Source organism: Pteropus medius, unplaced genomic scaffold (genome assembly GCF_902729225.1).
Source record: "Pteropus medius unplaced genomic scaffold, Ma_sr-lr_union100, whole genome shotgun sequence".
Taxonomy (NCBI): domain Eukaryota; kingdom Metazoa; phylum Chordata; class Mammalia; order Chiroptera; family Pteropodidae; genus Pteropus; species Pteropus medius.
Window position 1 is genome coordinate 1,471,017 of NW_024351733.1, and position 27,140 is coordinate 1,498,156.

Here is a 27,140-nt window from a genome sequence, read left to right on the forward strand (position 1 = left end):
ATTTTGGGATGGGAGGATCTGTAAATGTCAATTATGTCCTGTTGGTCTAATGTGTCATTTAGGAATGTTATTTCCTTGTTGATTTTCTGTTTGGATGATCTGTCTGTATCCAACAGTGGGGTATTTAGGTCCCCTACTATGATAGTGTTTTGGTCTGTTTATCCCTTTAGTTCTGTGGTACTTGCTTTACATATTTTGGGGCTCCCTGATTGAGAGCATAGAGATTAATAAGTGTTATGCCTTCTTGGTGCATGATTCCCTTTATCATTTTGAGGTATCCCTCAGTATCTTTCTTTACCTTTTTTATTTCGAAGTCTGTTTCATCTGATATTAGTACCACTACTCCTGCTTTTCTCTGAATGCCATTTACTTGAAATATCATTTTCCACCCTCTCACTTTGAGTCTATATTTGCCTTTGGAGCTGAGATGTGTCTCCAGGAGGTAGCATATGTTTGGGTTTTGTTTTTTGATCCATTCTTCAACTCTGTGCCTTTCCATTGGTGTGTTCAGTCCATTTACATTTAGGGTGATTATTGAAATATAAGGTCTTCTTTTAGCCATTTTTATCTTTTGCTTTCTAGAAGCTCGGTGTTTCCATCACTTCCTTGTCCTTGTGTTTCTGTTTTCTTTATTTTGGTTGCCTTTTGTGGGTTTTGCCTCTGGTTCTTCTTGTTTTATGTTATATACTTCAGTTCTGAATCTTCTGTGTGTTTACCATTACGAATATGTAAAGGATAGTTATATATGTACAGTTGTCCATTTTCTTTTGAGAGTGTCTTATCTTCATTCCCCTTTGTGAATTTGGATCTTTGAATCCTCCCCTTTTCAGCCATTGTTATCTCAGTTTTTCCCAATGTATGCTGAATGTTCATTACTATTTTGCTATAGCAATTCTCTTCTTATTATTTAAGCTTATAATGCCATATTCTTAGTAAGGGTTGCACTCCTATGATTCTATTTGCCTGATAGTCACTTTACTCCTAATTATGTATTTTTTTTTTGTCATTTTGTTTTAGGTGAGCTGACCCCTTTCAGTATTTCCTGTAGTGCAGGCCTTGTGGTGGAGAATTCCCTTAATTTTTGTATGTCTGGAAAAGTCTTAATTCTCCTTCACATCTAAAGGAGAGCTTAGCTGGATACATTATTCTAGACTGGTAGTTGCTTTCACTTAATAGTTTAAATATTTGGTTCCATTTCTTTCTGGCTTGTAAGGTCTGCACTGAGAAGTCCAAGGATAATCTAATGGGTTTTTCTTTATAAGTTACCGTTTTCTTCTTTCTGGCTGCCCTGAGAATTTTGTCTTTGTCATTGATTTTTGATAATTTTAATACAATGTGTCATGGTGAAGGCCTTTTTTGGTTGAGATAATTGGGTGTTCTGTTGACTTCTTGAATTTTAAGCTCCAGCTCATTCCTTAGATTTGGGAAATTCTCGTCAACTACTTGTCTGAAAATGCTTTCTCATCCCTGCTCTTTTTCTTCCACTTCAATAATGCCCATTATCCTTATGTTTCCTCTCCCAATGGTATCAGCTAGTTCTTGAATTTCTCTTTCATTATTTTTCATTCTTCGCTTTCTCTCTTCTTTCTTCTGATTTATTTCTAGATTTCTGTCTTTGATATCACTGATCCTTTCCTCCATTTAGTTGACTCTATTTCCTAAGCTTGCTATTTCATTTTTCAACTCTTGCAGTGTGTTCTTTATCTGCAGAAGTTCTATTTGGTTCTTTTTGAGAGTTTCAGTCTCCTTGCTCTGCTCATCTAGCTGTTTTTGCAATTCCTAAAATTGTTAATATGACTTGTTTCAGAACTCACTGAGTTTTTTCAGAAGTACCATCCTGAATTGTGTGCCATTTAAGTTGCGTATTTCTATGTCTGTAAGCTTATTTTCTGGATATTTTTCTCTTTCTTTCTGAGATGCCTTGTCACCTTGGTTGTTCATGGTATTTAATGGACTATTTCTCTGCCTGGGCATTAATGAAAATGTATTCTGCTTTTTTTTTTTTCCCCCGTGAAAGAAGATTTATTATATAAAGTTCTCTCTTTAGCCTGCGTTTTTCTTTTGGTTTCCAGTAGGTGGTGTCTAAGCCTCTTGGATCCCTGCTTTATATAAAGCCTTAAAAATGCCTTTTTTTTTTCTTATAGATATTTAATCATGCTCGCTGCCCTCAGTTTCAGTCCCTGTCAGTGTTAGCAACAGTTTCGGTAGCGTTTGCTCAGATTCCCCTGGGGCTCCGCAGTGATCAGTCTCAAGGATATGGGAGGAGTGTCCCTCTGGGTTGGGAGTTAGGGGATGCAGCTCAGCTTCGGGTTTGCAACCACAGCTATCAACTGCTGTTTTTCTGCCATCCTGCTTCTCTGCCTTCTGTCCTGATGACTGGATGTCTCATAGCTTTCCCATGCAGGGCTGTTCATGGAACTAGCCACACCTTTTCACCTCCTCCTCCTCCTACAGGTAGCTCCTGCGGCTGTGAAAGGCAGCTTCTTTATTTCTCCCAGTCCACCTGTCTTAGCTCTTATGCGCAGATCCCACCCTCAGACGTGCTGGTGTGCAGTTTGGGTGTTTTTTGTTGAGTTGTAGATGGTCCGCTTATTGTTGTTTCAAGGGGAGAGATCTGGGGATGTCTCTCACTCTGCCATGTTTCCAAAAAATATAAAATTTTTAAATATCTAAGTATACATACACACATGCTCCTCTCTCTCCCCCTCCACCAATCTTTCTCATTATTTTAGAGTCTAGGTGTACCTGTGGTCTTACATTACAAGACAGAAAGAGTGCTGTTTGTTTGCCTGTTGAATTATTTATATCAAGCCATTAATGGTGCTTACTTTGTGCTAGACACCATTCTAAGCATTTTGTAAATATTAATTCACTAAATCTTCATAAATCCTTAGAAAGATACACAATATTATTCTCACTTTACAAAGATATTAAGACACTGGATGATTAACAAACATGCTCAATGTTACACTACTCAAGTGTCAAATGGAAACTGGCCCTGGGTCATCATGTCCCCAAGTCTATTTTTTTTTTAATTCTTTAGCTTTCCTGTTTCTATACATGGTATTTCTCTGAGAAATTCTAGTCTTCTATGCTTGGAGATTAATGATTAATCTATCTTAATTTACTATACCCAAACTTTATCCTTAAATTATTTTATTATGCCAAACACATTTAAACAGGTTGTTGTTATACAGTTGTTCTTCTGATTAGAAATTGGCCCTAAAGTACAGACAAAAAAGAAATTATATTTAAGACGAAGTTTAAAAATATGTTTCTGGGTGAGGGGTATATGGGAATACATAATTCAATCTTTGAAACTTTCCTATAAGTCTGGATTTATTTTAAAATATAAAATTGAAAATATATCATTGTTATTAATCAAATTGAAAAATATAAATTGGAGCAGTACTACTCTGTACAAATTCGAGGGCAATCCATTTACATTATATTCTATGTGAACAAGGCCCCTCAAAGTTGTGCAATGAGGAAGACCTATAGTTATTTTACTTACATTAAAAGCCATAGAAGAAAACAATAGAACGTTAAACTAAACAAAAGTCAATAATCTGGGTTGCCCCTTAGCTTTCATAATCATATTTTTTTAATGTTCTTCAACAGAAATTGTTCAAGCATTATTTCTTACCACCATAAGAATGCTCAGAACCTCTCAGAAATATGTCATTTGTTAATGATGCCAGTACCTGATAGGAAGGCAAGGACAATGTTAGTTTCATTCACAGATGTAATCCCAGAACCAAGGCAATACTTGGTTCACAGTGGGTGCTTAATGTGCAATGGATAAGCAAATCAGTGAATAATGGATGGATGTTGATGGTGCTTTTTCTACGTTAATCCATTTCAAATATGCTAATATTCCATTAATAACCTTCCTGATTTATTTGAGTAGAAAGTAATTTTTTTTATTTGATAGTATAATGAAATGCATCTTAGACATTTCAATGATTTATCTAAGTTCATCCAATAAATATATATTTACATAGAATGTAAATATATGTGAATATATTTACATAGATACTTTGTTTCTTGGTGTGTGTATAAAACAAATGAATATATAAAATAAAATAATAAAGCCCAGGAGAGACTTCTATTCCAGGAGTTTTTGTACTATAGTACATTTGAATTGAAAAGAGAAGAAATCATAGAAAAGGCTATGTAGGAGACATAAATGTACAAACCAGGGAACATACTTTTCTAGATACATATTCCATAATGCCTGAGAAAATGAGAAGTAAATTCATTGAAAAATTTAATAGAATAGGGACCTGAAAACTTCATAAATCAAAACAAATTCATGTTTTCAAAATTTAAAATTTGAGTATTTTCTTTATTGAATTTCTCTGTGTATAGGATATTATTACTGTGTTGTTTTACTGGAATTTTTAATTTACTTTAAGAGTAGTGAATACTATTTGTAAAGGGGACTATTTCTCAAATTTACCTCCACATTTTAAAGAAATATCTTCTGCTAATCTCTCACATCTTCTCATATATCTTATTTCACTTTTAATTTCCTGCAAACTTATCTTTCCTGTTAAATTATTCCTTTCTCCTCTTTCCCAGTGATGACTGAATGATAATGTTGAGATATGTTTCCTTCTAACATCCAGATTACTATCCAATCTATATCAATCACTCCATCACATTTTCTAAATCTGGACTCCACTGCTGAAATCTCTCCCAGTCTGATATTCCTGTATCTTACCATCTCCAGGTTCCCATACTAAGCACCTTTCCTTCCTTCATCATCTTTTCCAGTCAGTTCAGAAAGCTACTCTTAATCTATTCTGTTGCTAAAACAACACCATCAATCACTTTCAGTTACCTTACTTTCTTCCTATACATCAAAACCTCAGAGTTTTACCTTATCCTCAATTTTTGCTCTGTTACAGCTTTTTGGGTTTGACTTTTCACACCGTGTAATTCTGTCTTGTATGTTTTCTTTTTATTACGCTTTTTAATTGATGCCCTTGTTTTTTTCTTATGCTCTAACCCTGTCATTCTTTTTTCTGTGCATGAAGCAGCATTGCTAATTACAAAATCTTCCCTTTTCCCATTTCTTCACTACTCATTCTAATTTGGCATTTATTTTATATTTTTATTGAGATATAATTAATATACAACATTATATTCATTTTAGGTGTACAACATAATGATTTGGTATTTGTCTATATTGAATAATGATCACCACAATAAGCCTTGTTAACATTATCACCAACATAGTTCTAAAAAATTTTGCTTGTGATAAGAGCTTTTATGATCTAGTCTCTTAGCAACTTTCAAATATGCAATACAGTATTATTAACTATAGTCACCATGTTGTACTCTGGTACTTATTTTAATATGTTTTTATAAATAACTATCTAGAGGAACTGAGATTAAAAAACACATAGATAGATTGTGATCCCATGTTGTCTCTCAATTGAGAAATATTTCATTCCTGAACTTTATTATTTATCTTTCTCTAAATGCATTTTCTTCATACTTCTTTTTAACGTTTATATACTAAATGTATCTCTGTCTAATTTAGGTGGATAGTTGAAATTATTCATTATTTAATTAATTATTATGAATCATACTTACTAAAGATAGATATGTATTATCAAACATGCTACAAGAAGGTGACTAGCATTGTCCCCATGCACTCTTCACATTTCCTCAGACCACAGAAATAGTCCTTGATGGATGTTTTTGCTTTAAAACTAGACAGAAATAAAGGTGATCTTTTTCTGTCACAGAAGCTTAAGGAGTTTTCCCCCGAACTTCTTATTCACACTTCCAGTTATGAACTTGTAATACAAAAAGAAAATTGTGATTTTTATCATGGAATGCTGAAACCCAAACTGACATGTAGGAGGAAGGAGCAGAAGTTCTGTGGGTTTGCCAGGATGCTAAGGACATGTTGTCTTAAGAATTACTTATTAAAGCCAGTGAGTTCATTAGGATGAGATAGAAAACTATATATTACTTATCAAATGTAAATTTAGTCCCTGAGCTAAATTCCCTTAGAGCTCAAAAACTGCAGATTTAAGCAGTCACTTCTTGAAATTTTCTAATATCACATTAAAGAGATGTTTAATATATTTTTAATATAGCAGGTTTGAGTGCCAAAAAGAAGAAAGAAAGAAAAGAAAAAAGAAAGAAAACAAAACAAAGGATAACCTGAAGTGCCAACTCTAATTAATTGGGAATATCTTCTTGGACTGAAATGTTGAAAAGATCCCATCTGGACTCGGTAGGCGAGTGCAATGATCTATTAGCCGTACTTTGTGGTCAGCCCAGGAGAAGAAAGAGGGCAGGATTGCTAAGTGTCTGTGGGCTTTGTAGTGATAGAACATTTTTAGCACTTAAAGTTTGCATGTCAGCCCTGTAAATTATTAATTGGGCTTCTCCTGATCTAACCTACTTTGTTTTTGATACCCGATGAAGGTATACTGTGAAAATGGTATAGTAATAATTAACCCTAAAAAGAGTTTATATCTCTAAAGTATAGACACATGGGACTTCTATAACCAGGGGGTTTGTGAACTAATGTAGCACTAGATTTTATCAAGTGTGTTTATTATTGATAATCTAAAGGTGAATTTTTTTTTATCTCTTAATTGGTTAAGGATCAAGACTGATGATTTCAATTAAAAAGTTCTATCTTTAGCAAGTATAAAACTTAAATTATAAAGTTTCCAAGATAGTTTAAAGCTTAGAAATGGCCAGGCTTTTTAAAAATTAATTAATAAATGTATTTGATTTTTTTTTTGACAGCTACAAATGAATTTGGCACATTGTGTGTGTGTGTGTGAAAAATCTGCTTTGTGCATATTCTATCCAGTTATGTGTGTGGACTATTCAATTCAATTATTTAAACAGTCTTTAAAGGTATGAATCAGACTTGGTCTCTAACAATTTGTAATGTTCAAAAGACAAAGTAACTTTTGAAGTATCGTACGAAAATTTAATATATAAAAATAAGCAGGAATAGTAGCTACAGTCTTTGCTGGAGAACCATGTGGAGGGGCGAGCATATGGGTTTCATTTTGGCAAATGAAGAAAAAAAGTTATTAAGACATGCAATACAACAAAAAAGAACTTATAACATTTAGCAACAGATTGGCTGTGGGTAGCAGAGGCTCATGAGAACCTGACAGCAACTTTCTCAGTTTTTATCTTGGAAAACACATGAGTGGGTCGATTTGCACTTTGTACTTTGAAAGTTAAGAATGTTTTTACTTTGAAGAACTTTTATTTTAACCTTCACTACATCACTCTTTAAGTTACATTATCCTCCCCTTATCCCTGTGAATAAAGGGGGCAAAGCAATCCTGAGCACATTTCTCCTCAAACTTGTATGTATTTTTAAATGGCCTCTTATTGAAGAGATCTCTTATAAACATCTATTCTATGAGGATTTATCCATCATTTTCATATCTGTTACTGGTCTGACATATCACAATAATTTGTGTGAAGACACAAATGTTAGTCCCTTTAAAAATTACATTTTTTTCTAATCTATAGTAAGTGAAGCCCAGGAAAGATAGAAACATCTATTTGCCTTCTGTGCACTGCAGAGTTGCAGCAGAAACAGACTTTCTTTCAGTTTATTAGAGAATTTTAAAATGTCTAACTTCAGTTAATAGTTTATACTGTTGCTAGACTAATACAACAAATAATAACCTAATATTATAGGTCATTCTTAGGAGCAGTAAAAGTTATTATGGTTCTAAAATTTTGGGGGGCACAAACACATGACACGAATTTCTTACACAAGCATATAAGCAATGAACATTTTACAGAAAGTTAAATGGGCGAGAATTTGAAAATACCAAAAAGCAGCATGAAAACAGAAGGCTTATAGTGAGTTAGACATAGTCAATATAGAATAGTCTATACTTTTTAGGTCATGGCTCGGAAAAAAAATATCCAAAACCAAACTGTTTGTTTGTTTGTTTTCTAATTTCTGATTTTTTGTCTGATTTGCTCCCACTATTCTAACAGTGGTGTCCTGACTCTTATAATGCCCCAGACCCAAAATCTTGCAATCACTTTCAAATATTCTTCTCTTTCTTGTCAGTTCCTCATTTGACTTGTTGCTAAAATCTATTCACTTTCTTCATATTCTAATTGATATTACCCTAGTCTAGGACTTCATCTTCATTTTCTTACTAATTCTTTCTTTCCCTTTCAAAGTATACTGTGAGGTTACTCTTCTTAAATCATGTTCGAATCATGTTTTAACTATACTCTAAAGCCTTTATTGCATTGACTTCAATATATACTTGGCAATTAAGCTCCCTAATCATTTGATCACAAGCTAATTATTAAAATGGTATTTGATGTTTGAATGGCACTTGATAATTTCAAAGAGTTTTCACAGTTTTATTGAATTTTCTACAAAACTTTGCATGACAAGTAGTTTTTATTATCTATCTCTTATCAAAAAGAAATTTTGCAACTTACAAATCACAAATGTAGCAGCTGTAGCTGTGGGATTTGAACTCATACCCTCAGACTCTAAAACAATGTTTTTCCCAAAGTTGCTATTCTCCCCCATAAAAACTTCTCTCTCTATTTACCTACCTCCTCATTTCCCAAGTTACTTACTTCCAGATTCCCCATCCAAAGACTGAGTGTGTGAAGACTCATTTCCAGCTCTTACTTCCTCCATGATGAGACAAGAACCTTGAAAATTAATTTTGGAAATATGAATGGAAAATAACTTAGTACCTGAACAACTTAAGGGCAATGTAGGAAGAGATCCAGGAGTAAGTTAAATGTTGCTGACTAAAGAAGCAAAAGGAAGATATTTGATAAAAAAAAATATGAAAAGGGAGTAAACAGCAAAGCCTTGTGAGATAAACTCTCCATGCATGGACATATCAGTGGTAAATATAACGTCCAGGATAGGTTGTATGAGATGGGAAGGAATTGCATGATAAATTAAAGGGTGTCATGGGAAGGATACATGTTTTGGGAACAGCTTGAATTCTAATTGTCACTCATTAGTCATGTAAGCCTAGTTGTCTTGTTAACCTTCTCAACCTGAGATTTCTCAATGATAAAATGGGAATAAATATATCACTCTCTGGTTACTAAAATGCTTATATGAGATAGAGTATATAAAGAGTTTTTTGTGAAATGGGTAGTCATAAGTAGCAAATAGTTTTATTCTCTCCCATCATTTGACCGAGTCTACCCTAGTTGCTACCTTTTCTCTAATTCTCCAGATGTACCATAGAGTCTAGAAGAGGGCCTGTCGTTGTTGTTGATGATAATGATGTTTAATCAAAAAAGATCATGAAGGTGCCATGCATAGAAGTTGAAATTTTTTAGGAAGGAGAAATTAATGGTTCAGCCAAAACACAAAAGACGTTTTGGAGACAATGAGAATAATGGGGTTTAATATGGAATTTAGAGTTGAGCAAGTGGAGTTTGAAAGGAGGAAGTCAGAAACACTAACCATGTCTGCCCAAAGAGAGCATGGGTGGAAAAGTTAAGTTCATGAGAAAGTCTGAGAAGCTGGTCTGCTGAGTCTGACCATGAAAGAGCTGCTTTTGTGGATGCCCCTAGGTACGTAGTGGTAGGCTTGGGGCCATTGTTGTTCAGACTCATCATCACATGCAGAAATATGAAAGGAATCTGGGAAGTTAAAAACTATATAAGTAAGAAATTTATTTTATTTTTTAAATTGTAATATAAAACTGGGGTGCAGAATGGGTGGCAGGGAGGTAGAGCAAACCCACTCTCTTGGTTCATTAGGGTTGCTATAAGAAAATCTACCATAGAGTGGGTGGCTTAAAACAACAGAAATTAATTTCTCACAGTTCTGGAAGCTCTAAAGTCCAAGATCAAGGTGCTGGCAGAATCAGTGTCTGATGAAGACCTGCGTCCTAGTTCGTAGACAGCTATCTCTTCTCTCATAGTCCTCACAGGATGGAAAGAGAAAAGAGCTCTATGGATTCTTTTTTATAAGGGCACAAATCCCATTCATGAGGGCTCTGACCTCAAGACTTAGTAACCTCCCAAAGGCTCCATATCCAGATACCATCACATGAAGATTAGGTTTTGAATTATAAATTTTGGAGAGATTAAAACATTCTGTGTGTAACACCCACTAAGTTGTTGCTTATTTGGAATGAGAAACTCAGGCACTTTTCATTGTAATGTTGAAAAAGTTACAGAACCTCACTAAGCCTGTGTCTGTGAAGTGGGAATAATAACAATGATATGAGTATTAAATGAGACAATATTTGTAAAATGTTTCATATATGGTAGATGCCTAGAGAATGTTAACTATCAATTTTAGTTGTTATAATAAGTTATTGGAGGGTGAGCATTATTGGAGAAGTGACTTCTATATTTTAGGCATGTGGGATATTGAAGTGGTAAATTTATCATTAATTTACATACTTTGACACTTGCTTCCTTCAGTATTTAAAAATATTGACGTAAGCAGACAGTTCATCTTCTAAATATAAGGGAACATGTTGTCGAGATCACTCAAGTGATATACCATAATTCATCTGACATTTAAAATGTCAGTTTGACTGAGAAATGAGAGTCCTGGACAGATGAATGTGATTTAAATGAGATTTGGTTTATGTACAGACAAGTGAATGATGACTGGGTTCTAGAGACTAGATAGACCAGGGATAGGGCGATTCATTGGTGTCCTAGAGCACTAGATTTGAGCAACAAGTGGGAGGTTATGCTTCCTTAGTCACCAACAGGCATGGTCCATAACAGGTAATAAGTAGCTATACCTTATATTCAAGAGTAGTTGGTGATAGCCTTGAGGCCTTGGAGTGGTAGGCAATGTGAAGAAATAGAGCAAAGTGTCAGTTATCGCACAACTTCTCATTCTGAGCATGGCCAATGGAGGGTGAGAGTGGTGGTCTAGGAAGATAGAATCAGGAAGTCAGAAATCTTTTCAGTTAGGAGTTCAGGTCTGAGAGGACTAAAGAAGAAAACCATTTATTGGAGTATAAGGCAGAGAATGGGTCCTAAGGACCAAAACAAGAACCTGGCCTGAAACAGGAGCCACAGCAGGATTCCTATGAAGCTGGCCATGCTGGGCCTCTCATTTGAGACTCCCTAAATCCCTTGGGTTTCTTGGGTTGGTGCACAGCTGAACCTAAAGTCTAGAGAGCTGCAGGCTACATGAGGCAAGCAAATAAATGATGCACTACAGAATATCTAGAACGTGAAATAAAAATACACTATTCTACATGTAAACCCAAGCATTATGAGTGATTAGCACAAAAATACATAGGCCATCATTTTATGTGAAGGTCAAAAGGTAATGACTTTTTATTATCATGGCGGTGCTTGACCTAAATGAATTATATTTGATTTCTGTGAACTTTTAGAGCTTTATACCTCAGCATGACCTCCTTGTCCAGCAAATCTATACCTATTTACTCTTTGGCCTCTCTCTACTATAATCAGCTAGGTACTGCTTTTCATTCAATAAATAATATATTTTACTTGCCTGCTAAGTTGGCTGTAAGACTGAGAGGTTTAATTGAAAATTGAGAGATTGACAAGAGCCAGTTCACTGAGTACTACATTACCATATGTACTGCGTTGGAGAGTGCTCCCCCAAAATTCGTATCCTTCTGGGAACTTCAAAAATCTGACCTTGTTTGCAAATAGGGCTATTGCAGATGTAATTAGTTAAGATGATATCATGCTAGTCCTTTAACGTAACATGACTAGTGTCCTTATAAGAAGAGATATAGAGAAGGAGGCACACAGGGAGAGTTCCATGTGGAAACAGAAGCAGAGACATGAGTCATGCATCTACAAGCCAAGGAGTGCCAAGAAATGCCAAGGATTGCCAGAGGTACCAGAAGCTAAGAGAAAGGCATGGAACAGATTCTCCCCTAAAGCCATCAGAGAGCATGGCCCTCCCAACATTCTGAAATTTTGATTTTGAATTTCTAGCCTCCAGAACTGTGAAAGAATAAATTTCTGTTGTGTTAATCACCTAGTTAGTTACAGCAGCCCCAGCAAACTAATATACCAAGAATTTAAATATTGCATTATCTATAAAGAATTTTAACTGCCAGAGCTAGTCTTCCATTGGATATCAGTTTTATCTATCTTTTATCGTATAACACTTTATGAAAGTAATAATTTAAAAAGGACACAAAAAAGAAGTAATGATTCCTTGAAGGTACCCAAAAGTTCTGATTTGTGGATCAGGCCAGTACCAGTAAGGCATTTAATAGAGTTTCTCAATATTTTCACAATATTTTTTTTTGCACTTAGAGAAATGCATCATCTCAATAGATTTCTTATTGTATATTTGATTTAGGCTTTGGCCTGGAAGAGATATATTAAGGCATATTAAGATATACTATGTAAACAAATAGGTGCGTGATAAGTAGAGAAATGAAAATATACAGAGAATTGCCTACCACCAAAAGCATATTATTTATATTTATCCTTCTTCTTAAAGTACCCATTCTTCTCCTCCTTTAAAAAAAAAAAATCTGGCCATTTTACCAATCTTTAAAGTATTGTCTCCCACAATTAATCTTCTTGCCATTGTTTAAAGCTAAGTTCACTCTTCTGTAATCCAGTTTGGCAAATCCTGTATGCATGGAAGTTCTGTGTAAACTCCTTAAGGACAGTACTCATTTTTTTTTTTTTCATTTTTGAATCACCAAAGCCCTAAAATATTTGAGCCTTGGTTGAGCCGTTTCTGAAATTGGCAAGTTTTAGTCACCAGTGCATACTCTGATAGTGATGTAAGTATACTCCTTACCTTTTTGCCCATTAGGAAAAACTTCCATTTAATAAGAAGCATGAAAAGAAATGGATTTCTTTTTCACTGATGCACAGATGGACATGTTTTTGGACATTCTCAGAAATGAGAAAGGATTCTTTTAAGTGCTTTCTAAAACACAATAAATACTTGCTGTTTTCTTTATCATCTTCATTCTTTTGGTTAAGATCTGGATATTGCAGAAAATCTTATGTGAAAAAGAGAAAAAGTAGAAATAGTAAATATTTGGCCATTGATAATTAATTATTTTTGCAAATAGGTAGCATATTTATATATTTATTTACCAAGGATTTTAATTAATGTTACAGACAGGCTCAAAGGCTCGGAAGACAGCATTGGTTCCAAGTGGCTATGTTTTTTTTTTTTTTTGCTATCTGAGCTTCCAGTAGTGGTATCTGGATTTGAAATGCTTATAAACATAGTCCATCTCTAAATTGCAACAAAGATTGGTACTGTGAAGATTATTAATAGCTTGGGTCAACTAAAGGGGAAAGTAGAAACAAACATAGGATCTTTGTCCTCTAAATTATAAAGGCATCCATTTTTTTGAGAAAAGGAGAGAGAGTATTACTTTCATTAAAATAATAGAAAAGTGGAAATTGCTGTTATTAACGCTAAAACAGAGTAGAGATTTGTGAACCTATGAGGAGAATTTTTATTTTAGAAAATAAGCAGAAATCAAAGTTAGTTTTTGAATTGTACTTTTGGAATATATAATCAGACCATGTCTCTGATAATTTCATTAAATTAGGTGAACAAAAAAATCACATGGGTAAGAAAATGTAATTAAATCTCTCAAAATAAAAATGTCATTGTTTTTACTTTCTTGTCATAAGTGAAAGGTGAAGAAAGATATCCTTTTAAACTACACATGAGCAATTCCAGTATCTTCTTAGTAATGAAAATTGGATTATAATATGGGCTTGTCTTTGACCATATTATAAAAGGATAATACAAGGACTTGGCAAAAGACCCCATGAAAGGAAGCCATGTATAAGCAACAAATATAAAAACAAGAAAACTCCTACAAGGAAAAGTCAATATAATTGGCAGCAAGATTTAAGGGGGAAAAAATAGAACCAGGAAAGACAACATATTTCTGAAGGTATTATTATTTTCTTCTAAAGTTACTAATGCTCAAAGGAAACCTAATTTTTTAAAAGATAGAATACCTGAAAGAAATAGATTGAATGAAAATATCACAACTGATATTTTAGCAAATTCTTGGATATAGCTTTAAAAATAAACTAACCCAAAAGACCAGTATGTCAAGATTACCTTTTCTTTTTATCAATTAGGTACATCGTTTGCATCATATGATCTACTTAGCACTGAAGATTTTTGTGCTTTTCTACAGCTCTTTTTCATCTATTAAAAGTGAAAGAAATAACCTATGCTACCTTTTAGAGTTTCCTGTGTATATGAATAATCAAGATTATCAATGAGTCTTACCTGATGCAAAATTGATGTATGAAATTTAAATTTACAACAAAAGTAAAGAAATGAGTTTTAATGTGGCATACAGCTTTTAACAAAATTCTGTTAAACGACATTTTTCTTTGTATATTTTTTTACCATATGATATATCTCAATTTTATACTTAAATACTTATTAGGGACATCTCCATTTGGGCCAATTCAAGTGTCTCTGTTTATATGCGTTTTCAAAAAAATTGTTTTTAGTCTGTAGTATTCCTTTTTGAAAAATTATATGGTATTAAGGTAGTAAATAAAAATAGAAAAAGTTTAGTGTTCCTTATGAGAAATGCAGTCATTTTTTACCACATGTTCTTTTCTCTGAAATATAAATGATTTATAACCAAAGAGGTATATATCTGAATCAAATGTACATAATAAATACAACACAATCTACAAGTCTTAATTGAAACAATATAGAACTAGTTTTAAAACTGCTAAAAATTTTCTCTTGCTGTAATGTGTGTTTTTTTTCTAATGTATTGCTTTCTGTCTTCTCAGTGAGATTGTTGGTTTTTAATTTTCATTAATTCCTAAACTATATACTAATGTTTCTATTCTGTGCATTTGCTTTAAGTGGCTATATATTTAAGGGAAAGAGAGAGTAGGTTTTCTGGTGAGTTATGATAGCAATATGATTGCTGGATGAAGCAGCTTTTAACAAAAAATGAAATCTTACCATTTTCAACAACACGAATGGACCTAGAGGATATTATGCTAAGTGAGATAAGTCAGACTGAGAAAGACAAATACCGTATGAACTCATATGTGGAATCTAAAGAACAAAATAAACGAATAAATAAAACAGAAACAGATTCATAGATACAAAGGACAAACTGATGGTTGCCAGACGGGAGGTAGGGTTGAGGAGAGCTGGGTGAAAAGGTGAAGGGATTAAGAAGTACAAATCGGTAGTTACAAAATAGTCACAGGGTTGTAAAATATAGCATAAGGAATATAGTCAGTAATATTGTAATAACTACGTATCGTGCCAGGCGAGTACTAGACTAACTGGGGGAATTACTTCGTAAAATATATAAATATCTAAACATTATGCTGTACATCTGAAACTAATATAAAATAATATCAAATGTCAACTCTAATTGAAAAATATTTTTTTAAATTAAATGAATAAAAATTAGAAAATAGAGACCACAAAAAATAAAAAAAAATGAAAATATGATAAAAAATAATGACCATAGAATGGTAATACATTTAATAGAAATACCCTTTTCTGTCTTGTACCAGTATCTTGTAATAGTTTTCTGTGTATGAACTTACCTCTCTCCTACAGAGAATTACTAAGTAACTAGTATCTTCCACATATAAAAATCCTTAGTGGGATTCAGTACACTTTAAAATCTATACATATGTATATACATACGCACAGACATACATACATACATTCAAAAAAATGTAGCATTTCCTGAAGAAAAAAAATCTATTAAAACCCCCATGTGGCTCTCAACAAGCTACTAGCAGATCCATTTGATTGCTTTGTTAAAATTTTGATCATTTTAAAGCATGGTCTATTGTTAAAATATTTTCAATTGAAGGTTATTGGTTTTATTCTCTCCCTCATTCTCTCTCTTTTTGTTTTTTAATAATAGATCATTTCAGGAAAGTAGAAATAGTGATAGTTACCCTTTTAGTTCTTAATTGGACCACATCCCATGCATGACTTTGTTTTGGCTTTTCTTATTTAATTAGCACACACTATAAGGGAGGCCTTACCAATTTTCTTTTATAGGTTAGGAAATTGAGGTTCAGGAAAATTGAGTAATTTAATTAAAATCACAAGTAAGTGATAGAGCTAGGATTTAATCCAGACAGGCTTTATATCCAAGTTCATAGGACCCTAAGCTGCCAGGACTTGGGTCCCTAGTATCTAGGTATCTCCCATATCCAATAAAATCTCCTACTCATTACTCAGATTTCATGGATATTTTGAACTACTTTTACATCTTTTAACGAAAATACATTCTGGAATTTTAATAGCAAATGTAAGGATTCAGCTCCTTTAGATAAAATAAAAATCAGGAGCAATATTCAGTATAAATACATTATGGAAAAAAAATCAGCAACTAAACTGTAGAGGATGTCTGGAGACAAGTAAAAATGAAATGTACACTTTTTGCCTTATACTTGTTGACTCCACATTCAAATCTAACTGACTCTTGAGATATGATAACATATATTTCAGATGGGAAAAGCTTTGGGTTACCTAGGAGAGTGTAGCTGAAAAAAAAAATAAACTCTATTCATCTAGAGGTGCTTTGTCCATCCCTTTAGAAATACACAAATAAAGATTTGTCTTGGCCTATTGAAACCCCATGCCAGAGGACAGCATAACCCAGAAAAGCATGTTGACCTTGCGCTGTCACCGTCCTTGCTCACAACCTCGTGTTCTTCTTTAATAGTCTGGACTATAGTTTAAAAGCCTTAGTGGTTTGTTCACAGTTTTATATGCTGTCTCAAAATTGTGCTTCAAAATGATCTATTCCTCTTTTTGTGATTCACTTCAGAGTGGAAGCCCTTTTACAACATATAATCAGGACAGTGATAATTTGGTATGTTAATAAATTATGTCATATACCAGAAGGATAGAAATGCAATGAAAATTAAAGTTAGTAGAGTAAGAGAGTTCATTCGAGGCCCAGAAGAGAGTGTGAAATAAGGTGTCATGGTGGATCTCATTAAGCAGGTGAGATTTGAATAAGACTGGAAGCCAGATGGTTATCTGTGGGAAAATTTTTCCAGGTACAGTGAACTACTAGGAGAGAGGCTCTAAGGTGGGAGTGTGTTTGGTGTGTTCAAGGAATAGCAATGAAAACTCTGGTTTTTACAAAGCTGAAAATAGTAGTATATCATACAATTAAGGGAGGTTCGGGTACAGACTAGAGACTTGTACATTTGTATTTCTGTGCTGTAGAGAAAGAACGTAGAGGCATTTGTACAGCAATCTGAGATTCCCTTAATAGTTTTATAATATCCCCCACAGAAAGGCCTTATTTTTTTCTTCAGCTCACTTTTACTGATTTTTCCCAGAAATTCAATTGGGTTTTATTTAAAGAATGTATCTCTTTATTTTATACTTATATTTTGTCTAATTATGTACTATATAATTATATCATTATATAAATAATAATGGGAACAATCACAGTTGACTCTTAGTAAGCACATCTATAGATAAGCAGATATGCTTATCTATTGCTGGGTAACAAATTAATCTGAAACTTAATAGCTTAAAATAGCACTTTTCATATCTCATGTTTTTGCGGGGCATGAGTCACCTGGGTGATTTTTCTACTCCATGTTGTATCAATTGTGATCATTCATTGGTACTCAGCTGTTAGATAGGCTGGCCAGGAGAATCCAAGACAGTTCCATTCACATATCTAGTGCTTTGGTAAGGATGACTGGAAGACTTGGTTCAACTAGATTAGCTGATCGAGTGCCTACAATTGGCCTCTCCAGCATGATGGACTTGGGGAAGTTTAGCTTCTCACAAGGCAGCTCAGGATTCATGAGTAAGTGATACAAAAGACAGGAAATGTGAATTTCTAGTCTATTAATGCCTGCTATTTTCCAGGAGGAAAATAGAAAAGCAGCTCTTCTACCACGTTCTAATAGTTAAAGTAGTCCCAGAGCCAACCCATATTAAAGAAAGGAAACAAAGATTTCACCTCTTCAGTGGGAGGACTGTCAAAAATTTTTGCACCTATCTTTAGCCCACCAAAGCATACAGGTCAGCTCTAATGGAGAGCAGCTTTCTAGTTAAGACATTTTAGAAGGCCATCTTGATCCATCAAGAAATCTAACAGAGGGAGTGGAGAATTTTGGTTTATCCAAAAATTCAGGTAAATGGAGTTCTGTTATGATAGATTCTATTGTAATTCGACTTATTCTCTTTATTTCACACTATCCTAATTTTTAATTATCACTTGTGTTTCTGGCCAGACATTTAAAACCATAAAGGTGTAGTATATTATATAGAAATGAACATCCATCTGTCTGAACGTAGCATAATTATAAACATATTTACTTTAATCTCTAGGAAGCATATTCTTTTTTTCCTCTACCTTCTAAACAAAACCTATCATTTTAAAATTTTAATTTTACTATATTTTAAGGTTCTAAATACTTTTCTGATATGAAATAGTCCCAGACTGGGGACTATTGTATAGATTATACACTGCAGAAAATCATTATGAAAAATATGGGCAGTCGGGTGTTGGAGATTCTATTTCTGCTTGAGCCCTAAGAAATATTAACCATCTTCTCACTGGCTTTTTAGCACATCTGCTCCATTTAAACTATGACACGGAGGTGTGTAAGATTGAATTGATTGTCTCTTGGAGTTTACTGTGCTTCTTTCAAAACTTTGTTTTTCAGTAAAGGCAATTGCTCCTTGAGCAGTACTGGCTGTTCCACACCCACGAATTATCATACAGCCATTTAAAGTTGAAATGGTAATCAAACCAATGAAAGCCCAAGATTAGCTGTATTCCTTCTTCATTTTTAGTGGAGAAATTCATCTGAATATCTATAAAGGATTTTGTGATGCGTTCTCTGGCAGATGCAGTAAAATAAATGCAATATAAACTTTTAAAATACAGCTTCGAATTTTAGTTTGAATTTTAAGTCGGACATTTTTTAACTTTTACAATTTAATTATAGGAGCCAAATGATCTTAAAGGATCATTCTAGTTATGAATAGTATATGAAGATTTGGGTTTTATTACAGAAAGAAAAATCTATTTCAAACAGTAGAATTTATACTCTTTGCCCACTAGAAATTACTTGTTGGTGCTTCTATTAAAATTAAGATCTAAGTATATAATAATACTTGAGGCCAATTCTCATTTAAGGAATGGCATACTGCATGACAGGTTGTGGGGTGTTAAGTGATAATTGCATGCCTAGAAGGTATGGTGAATCATATGAGCAAAGGCCAAGAACATCCAGAGACCGAAATTCACAGTCTTTTCAAATATTACTCCCTGGTGTGTGTTATTCTACTTAAAAATTGCTTACTTATTAGTTGTGTTGGACTCAAAAAAAGCACATTTAAATTAGTACTTTCATAATTTTTTAAAATGTATTTAAACATTTACTAACCCAATAAAATTTATTCAATTCATAATTATAAATATCATCAGGGCTATTGAATAGGGAAGTGTACCAAATACCTTTCAAGACCTTTCTTGATTTCTAGCAAAATGAAATGTATGATATGAATCAAAGAAATATAATGTTTTATCATATAATCATTTATTTATTTATGTGCATTTAGACATACCTATATATTTAAAATAATTATGTCAATTGGAATGTTTTTAAACCAAAATGCAACTCCCTCTCACTTTTCCTATTTTCAATATGAGACCACAGTATTTCACAATAAACAACCAGGGAAATAACAGATAAGAGAAAAGAGAGAGAGAAGAAGAACATTTTAAGTTTTATTAATTTGTGTTCAATGAAATAATAAATCTGCCATGCCCGCCCCTCAATTTCTTACTCTTCTAAGGATAGAACTTTTCCTGCAGGTAGAACTAACGTTAATTATCTATGCCCAAATACCCTTAAGAGACGCTACTTTGAGCACCTCACTCCACTGCTAAAACAGTAACAGGTAAGAGCAAGGGAGACAGATGATGACAAAACAAATGTAACTTAACGATTCACAATTGTACCTATGACCTGGACCTGGGTTTGAATCCTGCCTCCTACATTTATAAATTTGTGAGTGATCCCGGGAGTTTCTTAAACTCATGCGCCTTAGTTTTTCCATCTGCATCTGTAGAAGGATATTAATAGTGCCTACCCTCTACATTTGCCATAAGGATTACATGAGCTAGAGCATGAAAAGTGCTTTGTGAACAAACAACCCATTTAAAAAATGGGCCAAAGACCTTAACAGACAACCACCAAAGAAGATATACAGATGACAAATAAGCATATGAAAAGATGTTCCACATCATATGTCATCAGGAAAATGCAAATTAAAACAACAGTGAGATGCTACTATATACCTATTAAAATGGCCAAAACCTAAAGCACTGACACCACCAAATACTGGTGAGGACATGGAGCCACAGGAGCTCTCACTCACTGCTGATGGGAATGTAAAATGGTAAAGCTACTTTAGAAGACAGTTTGGTGGTTCCTTACAAAACATACTCTTTCCATACAATCCAGAAATCACACTCCTTTGTATTTACCCAAAAGAATTGGAAACTTATGTCAATACAAAAACTTGAACACAAAAAAAATATTTATAATAGTTTCATTGATAATTGCTAATACTTGGAAGCAACAAAGATGTTCTTCAGTAGGTGAATGGATAAACTTTGTACATCCAGACAATGGAATATCATTCAGTGCTAAAACGAAACGAGCTATCAAGCCATGTAAAGGCACGAGGGAAACTTAAATTCATAGTACTAAGTGAAAGGAGGCAATCTAAAAAGGCCATGTAGTATATGATTCCAACTATATGACATTCTGGGAAAGGCAAAGCTATGGAGGCAGTAAAAAGATCACAGGTTGCCAGGTTGAGAGAGGGATGAATAGGGAAGAACAAAGGATTTTTAGGGCGGTGAAAATTTCTGTCTGATGTTATAATGGTGGATATATGCCATTATACATTTGGCCAAACCCATAGAATGTAAACAAAAAAAATAAATCATAATATAAACTCGAGACTTAGAATGATAATGATGTGTCGATGTAGACTCATCATTGTAACAAACGTACCACTCTGGTGGGGAATTTGATAATGGAGGAAGCTATGCATTTGTGGAGACAGAGTATATGGGAAATCTCTGTACTTTCTCCTCAATTTTGCTGTAAACTTAAAACTAAATTAAAAAAAAATAAAATCAAGTCTATTAAAAGACTTTAAAAATAAAGTCTATTAAAAATTTTTAAAAGGTTTTTAGTATACATTTGTTTTTTTTACCTCCTGTCGATTATATTTTTAGAGTTATTTTTGTCATAAATGAGTGCTAAATTTACTAAACAATTTTTACAACTAAGAAAAGAAGAGCTTTGTAAAGCTGCTGACCCTGACTTAAAACTCAATACGTATTATTTTTATTATTAATGTGTTAATAGTCTCAATTTATGAAATTTTAAAAATCATGAGATTTATATAAAATGTCTAGAATAGGTAAATCAATATAGACAGAAAGTAAATTCATAGCTTCCAGGGAGACAAAAATGAAGAATGACTGCTAGTAGGTGTAAAGTTTCTTTTTCAAGTTGATGAAAATGTTATACATTAGTGATGGCAGTTACACAACTCTGTAAATATACTAAATATCACTGAATTGTATACTTTATTATTATTATTATTTATTTTTTTTTTATGCACGGCAACCCTTGATTGACTTCACAGATTGCAAGGACCTTGTCAGCTTACAATCCCTTATTTTTTATTTTTTTTTTTTTACGCCTACAGCACCTGGTCTTCCTAGGTGGTCTCCCATCTAAGTACTAACCAGGCCCGACCTGCTTAGCTTCAGAGATCAGATGGGATCGGGCTTGTTCAGGGTAGCATGGCCACAGACAAACTGTACACTTTAAAAGAGTGAGTTTTATGGTATATCGATTATATCAATAAAAATATAAAAATTAAATGAGAAGGATGGAAAGACAAGTATATTTTGAAATAGTGTTTTTTTATTTGTTTTCAAAACACCTGCTAGTTGTTAAGCACACTCTCTGCTATATATATATATATATATATACACAGATATAAAATACATATTATATAATAACCTATCATATGTTTTATGTTATATATATAATTTCTCAATGAAGCACTTATAAGTAAATAAGAAACATATCAGATAATAAGTGCTTTATCGAGGATAAAATGATTTGAAGTAGTGAGTGATTGGGTAGTTACTCTAGTTTCAAAAGTGAAGAAAAGCTTTGCTGAGGAATGATGTCAACTGAGATAGGATTGTCTAGAATGAACTATCATGTAAAGACTTGGGAAGAACATTCCGAGAAAAAAGAATAGCTAATACGTAGACTCAAAAAATGACTGCCTTTATGTGTTTCAGGAGGCCATGAAACATAGTGAGAAATGGGGGAGGAGGATAGGGTTATAGTTGGCAAGGTAGAAATTAAATTGTCAATATCTTCATCATTTCTTTTTGGTTCCAAATCTTGGGATATCAGGTTTTTTTTCTAGTCTTCATATCAAATTGTTTTGGTGTCAGATTGCATTTCCTTGCTTATTTTTTAAAGCTGGTATTCCTTTTTCTATATTATCTGTGTTTTTTCCTCTCTTATTCTTCAAATTATATAGATAAATGTGTACAAAGTTAGAAGGAATCAATACTATAAAAAAAGAAACTTTTATCATTTGGTTAATTTTCTAAGAGGCTATATATAGATGGTGGATATACACAAAATACGAGATACTACAAAAATGAGAAATATCAAAGACACTTTTTCTTTTATCAAAACCATCAACAATAAGGACTTTGACAATAGTTTTCTTGCCAAGGTTATCATCAGCCCTCTCCTCTTAATGTAAGGAATAAAAGGACATCTAGTTTTTGAACACTGTGTTATATTATTCTCTAGCTACAAGAAGATAATATAATGCTGCAGTCAAAAGAATTAGCTTAGAATAAAATTTAGAATAATCTAAATTTAAACTTTCACTCACTTTATAGCAATATGACCTTATAGTAGTTATTTAACCTTTCCAAGGCTCAATTTCCTTGTACATAAGATTATTATGTTTTGGTTTATAAACCTAACCTTGATTGTGATGATAATAAAAATAATCACTATTAGGTTATTTTTCCTGTGATAAACTTCTATTTATGTACTTTCTCTCTATTAATATTTTAAAATATTTCATAGCTGAATTACTTGGAAATAATATTCATTTCATATGATATTCCAATATTATATTGAGCATTCGGCTCCAATTTTTTTTAGAAAAGTTGGGGCCCCCATTTCTTCTCTTCAGCAATATTTGTGAGTTGACAAACATCAAGGGCTATGCTGTAGCATGCACAAGAGATGTAGAAAGATACTGTTTAAATTAGTACCATAAATTTTTCTTTTTTGTTTCCCAACCTCATATTTATTGAAATGCATTAAATTACCCCAGACATCTAAGGATACAACATTAAATTTATAATAATTTTTATGGTTAAGTTAATTCCATTAACCTTATCTTTGAAAGGTGACAAATTAACGAGTGCAGAGTACACTTTCATTTCTTTTGGGGATGCTGTGAACTATTTAGATGATTGCTCTGTGGTCAGTTGGGGGAGTGTCCAAGAATTAGTCAGTTATTAAAAAAAAAAAAATTTCTCCTTTGGTCTGTTTCACAAAAAAAGCTCTATGCTCTGCTAGATTACATTAGATGACGATGCACTGCACCAATCACCTCAATTCTGATTATTTGAAGTATAAAATGACTAGTTGGCATTTTCACTGATTTAAAAACCTAAATTTGTATTTTCTGACTGGATTTCACCATAGCAAAAGTAATATTTAATAATTATTTAAGCATTTCAGTTTGAGTTTATGGTCTTGCTACAGAAATGTGTATGCGCGGGTGTGCAAATTTGTACACACAACATGAGATTTTTAGGTCCTAATATTGGATAATTAAAAGTTGTGTTTTCATGGCAATAAATTAATTTCCTGTGTTGTGAGTCACTTTGGGGGATATGTGCACTGCTTAAATGATATACATTGAATTGGTTTGGTGCATTCACACTTTGCTTGTTTTACTACCCTAGAGAACAATTAGATATGTGTGGAGTTTGTTGAACCTACAAAATTTTACTTGGACGTGATCGTAAAGAAAATGAAAGCAGTGTCATGCAACTTATGAATATTCTGACTAGTGGGTTTCTACCAAGTCTCCTTAATAAAGTTTGCGCAACTCCAGCTCTCCAACCATACTGAATATCAGTTGAGATTCTTTATCTTATTTGAAGCTCTTTATGACATCTGAAAACCAGATATTTAGAATTTTTAAACTGTCACACTCTATGATCAATATCTATTTGTGCTCTCTATTTGTAGTATTAATTTCGCATTTTGAGTGCACAAGTCAGCCCCTTTGCTTCATACACAAAATAAAGCATATATGTGGAGAGAACATTAGGAAATATGTAATCACTCATTTAAAATGTTTGACTGCTAGTGAGGTCACACTGAGAATTCTACTCAGAAGAACTGAGTTGAGTTTTAGGCTACTAAAATTTGCTATACTCTGTATCCCAGGGCTATATTTCTGACTCTAACAGGTCCTCTAAGTAATCGTGCTGTTAATTTCACAGTAGAGAGGCAAATGAGAAAATGGATGAACACAACCGTATTATAAGAGGTAGTTTCTAGGTGCGTGAATTCTGAAGACAGGCTGACTGCTGAGTTCCAATATCAGCACAGCTCTTTAATAACAGTGACCTTGGGCAACTTACTTAGCTTCTTTCTGCCCCTGTTTATGTTTAAAATGAGTAATGATACTACCTTGTAGGTTTGTTGGAAAGATTTATATCACTTAAAAGGTTAACAGCATATAGTGAATATTGTATGATACTTTAGTTACTACTATCATTACCTAAGAAAAGATACCAGTGTCTGAGGTAGATATATATCTCTAGTTACTGCTATCAGTAACCACTAGCAAATCAGAACTTGGTGTAGATATATTCAGTGTATATGCCTCAGCTAGATTTTGTTTGATTTTTTTTATTCGTTTTTATTTGCCATGTTTTCTTAATTCCTGTTGGAAAACCTTTTGGGGTCACTTCCATTAGTGTTTGCAGCATAGCTTACTTATCTCAGGGGAAAGTACCCATTAGCAGTGCAGTACAGTGGTTGCGTCAAGAAAATCTATTAAATGGAGTCCTGAGAGTTCATATCTATAATTGTACAAATGTGTGTTTCTCAGGGGCAGTGTTGTGTAAGTAAATGGATGTAAATCATAGAGTGTTAAAACTAGATGGGACCTTAAAAGCTATGTAGTCCAATCTCCTTATTTTATAGATGAGAAAACTGAAGCCCAGAAAATGGAGTGATTTGTCTAAGGTCATAGTAGTTTTGTCTGAGATGAGGAAAATATCCAAATATCTGCATAAATACTAAGTTATTTCCACTAAAATTTTATGTCTAAATTAGTGTCGAAAAGATTCCATTTAAAATAGCAACATTTTCTTCCTCCCAAACATCCTTGCACTATTCAGAAAAACCTGGAAAGCATGCTAGAAGCTTCTCTCTTCTTCTCTTTTCAACCTCTGACTAAGACAAAAGCTCAAACCTTCCCTTACAAAAACAATTTAAAATATTGAGACTAACATGCATAATATTAGAAGCAAATTACCTACTTATCATATATACTGGCAATATGCTTGCTGGACAAGTGCACTTAGAATTTATAAGCATTAAACAACTTTTCAAAACACCATCCCAAGACCTAATTAATTAAATGAACTGACCTCTGACTCAAGAATGTATCCAGGATGCTTTCAAGACAGAGCAATATCTCTTAACTTTTGGTAGCAGAAACATGATATTTAAGGCTCTTGTTCTGCCCTTTGCAAAGTCAAACAGAACCACTGTCCCTTATAGCTGATAGGCACAGGAAGAAGCTGGGAGTCCAAAGGTCCCCATTCATACAAAGTATGTGCTTCCCTAATGGCTATTTATCTTCCAACTCAGATTAGACATTTTATATGAGAAGGAGACTACTTGTGATTTCATGAGTAAGCCAGAGAAACACAATGAGGGATAATACTGTCACTTGAGTTGTCAGCCTCCCAGATGGCAAACAAATAATACTAGAGGGATAAATGTGGCAGAAAGCAGAGGTGAGAAAGGAAACAGTTAGATATGGGAAATATTAAAGAACAAGAAATAGCAACAAACCAATGCCAGAAGCCAGCAAGAAAAGGGGAAATGTTATGAGTACCAGTAAAAATGCTGCAGAAGGCTATCAAAAGGAGTTGGGGGGTGCTCACAAAGGAGGCCTCGAAATGACAGTAATCCATTCCAGGATGAAAAGAAAGGGAAACATTACTTTTCTCTGAGGCAAAAAATACATTTTTTTTTCCTTAAAAAAGTCAGTAAATTAAAGATAGAATGGACTAAGGAATGGAGCGGGGCGGGGGGCGGGGAATAAAAATAGATATATACAGAAAGAGGTAGCAAAAGCAATGAGCAGTGTCTCTATCATTTAAGCTGGTGAGTTGTGTTTATGTCTCCTTCCAGCTGTATAGCCTACAAACACTGAGAATTAGGGATAGGAGAATGCTATTGTGGGAACATCAATTAACTCCTTCTAAATGTTTGGCTGCCAATAAATAACTGAGTGATCAGGCCAAGTCACCTCTATCTGATGTTTCTCCCTGTCAAACAGATAATGGTAATATTTAATCTATCTGGCTCAAGGGACTTCAGTGAAAAGACAGTGGGTAAATGCCTATATAAATGGAGGCAATATAATATAAATGTTTAAAAATATAGTGGTTAAAAGGGTAGACTCAAAGCCAAACCTTTTGGGTTTGAAATCCAACTCTTTTCATCTTATTTCTATACTCTTGGACAGGTCAGTTAACCTCTCTTTTCTTTGGTTTCTTCATCTGTAAAATAGAGTTAACAATAATGCCTACCTTGGTTGTTGTGAGGAGTGAGCTAATAAATGAAAATCACTTAGAACAGTACCTATCATGTATTAAGAACCATCTTAACTATTTTCATTGTGTTAATGCTTTGAAAATAAGACTTTTATATGAATGTAACATACTGCGTTCATCAACAGTACTACATAGAAATTAGAATTATTGATGCTGATAAAAACTCCTATCTGA

General features: G+C 33.6%; 1 protein-coding gene and 1 pseudogene across 1 annotated transcript in view; one reads left to right on the forward strand and one right to left on the reverse strand.

The window, feature by feature from the left end:
• Nucleotides 1–27,140, forward strand: part of DMD (dystrophin) — a 1,897,222-nt gene that overhangs the window by 46,914 nt on the left and 1,823,168 nt on the right. The gene's annotated exons all lie outside the window — the stretch shown is intronic.
• LOC120589028 (uncharacterized) lies at nt 21,740–21,857 on the reverse strand (annotated as a pseudogene).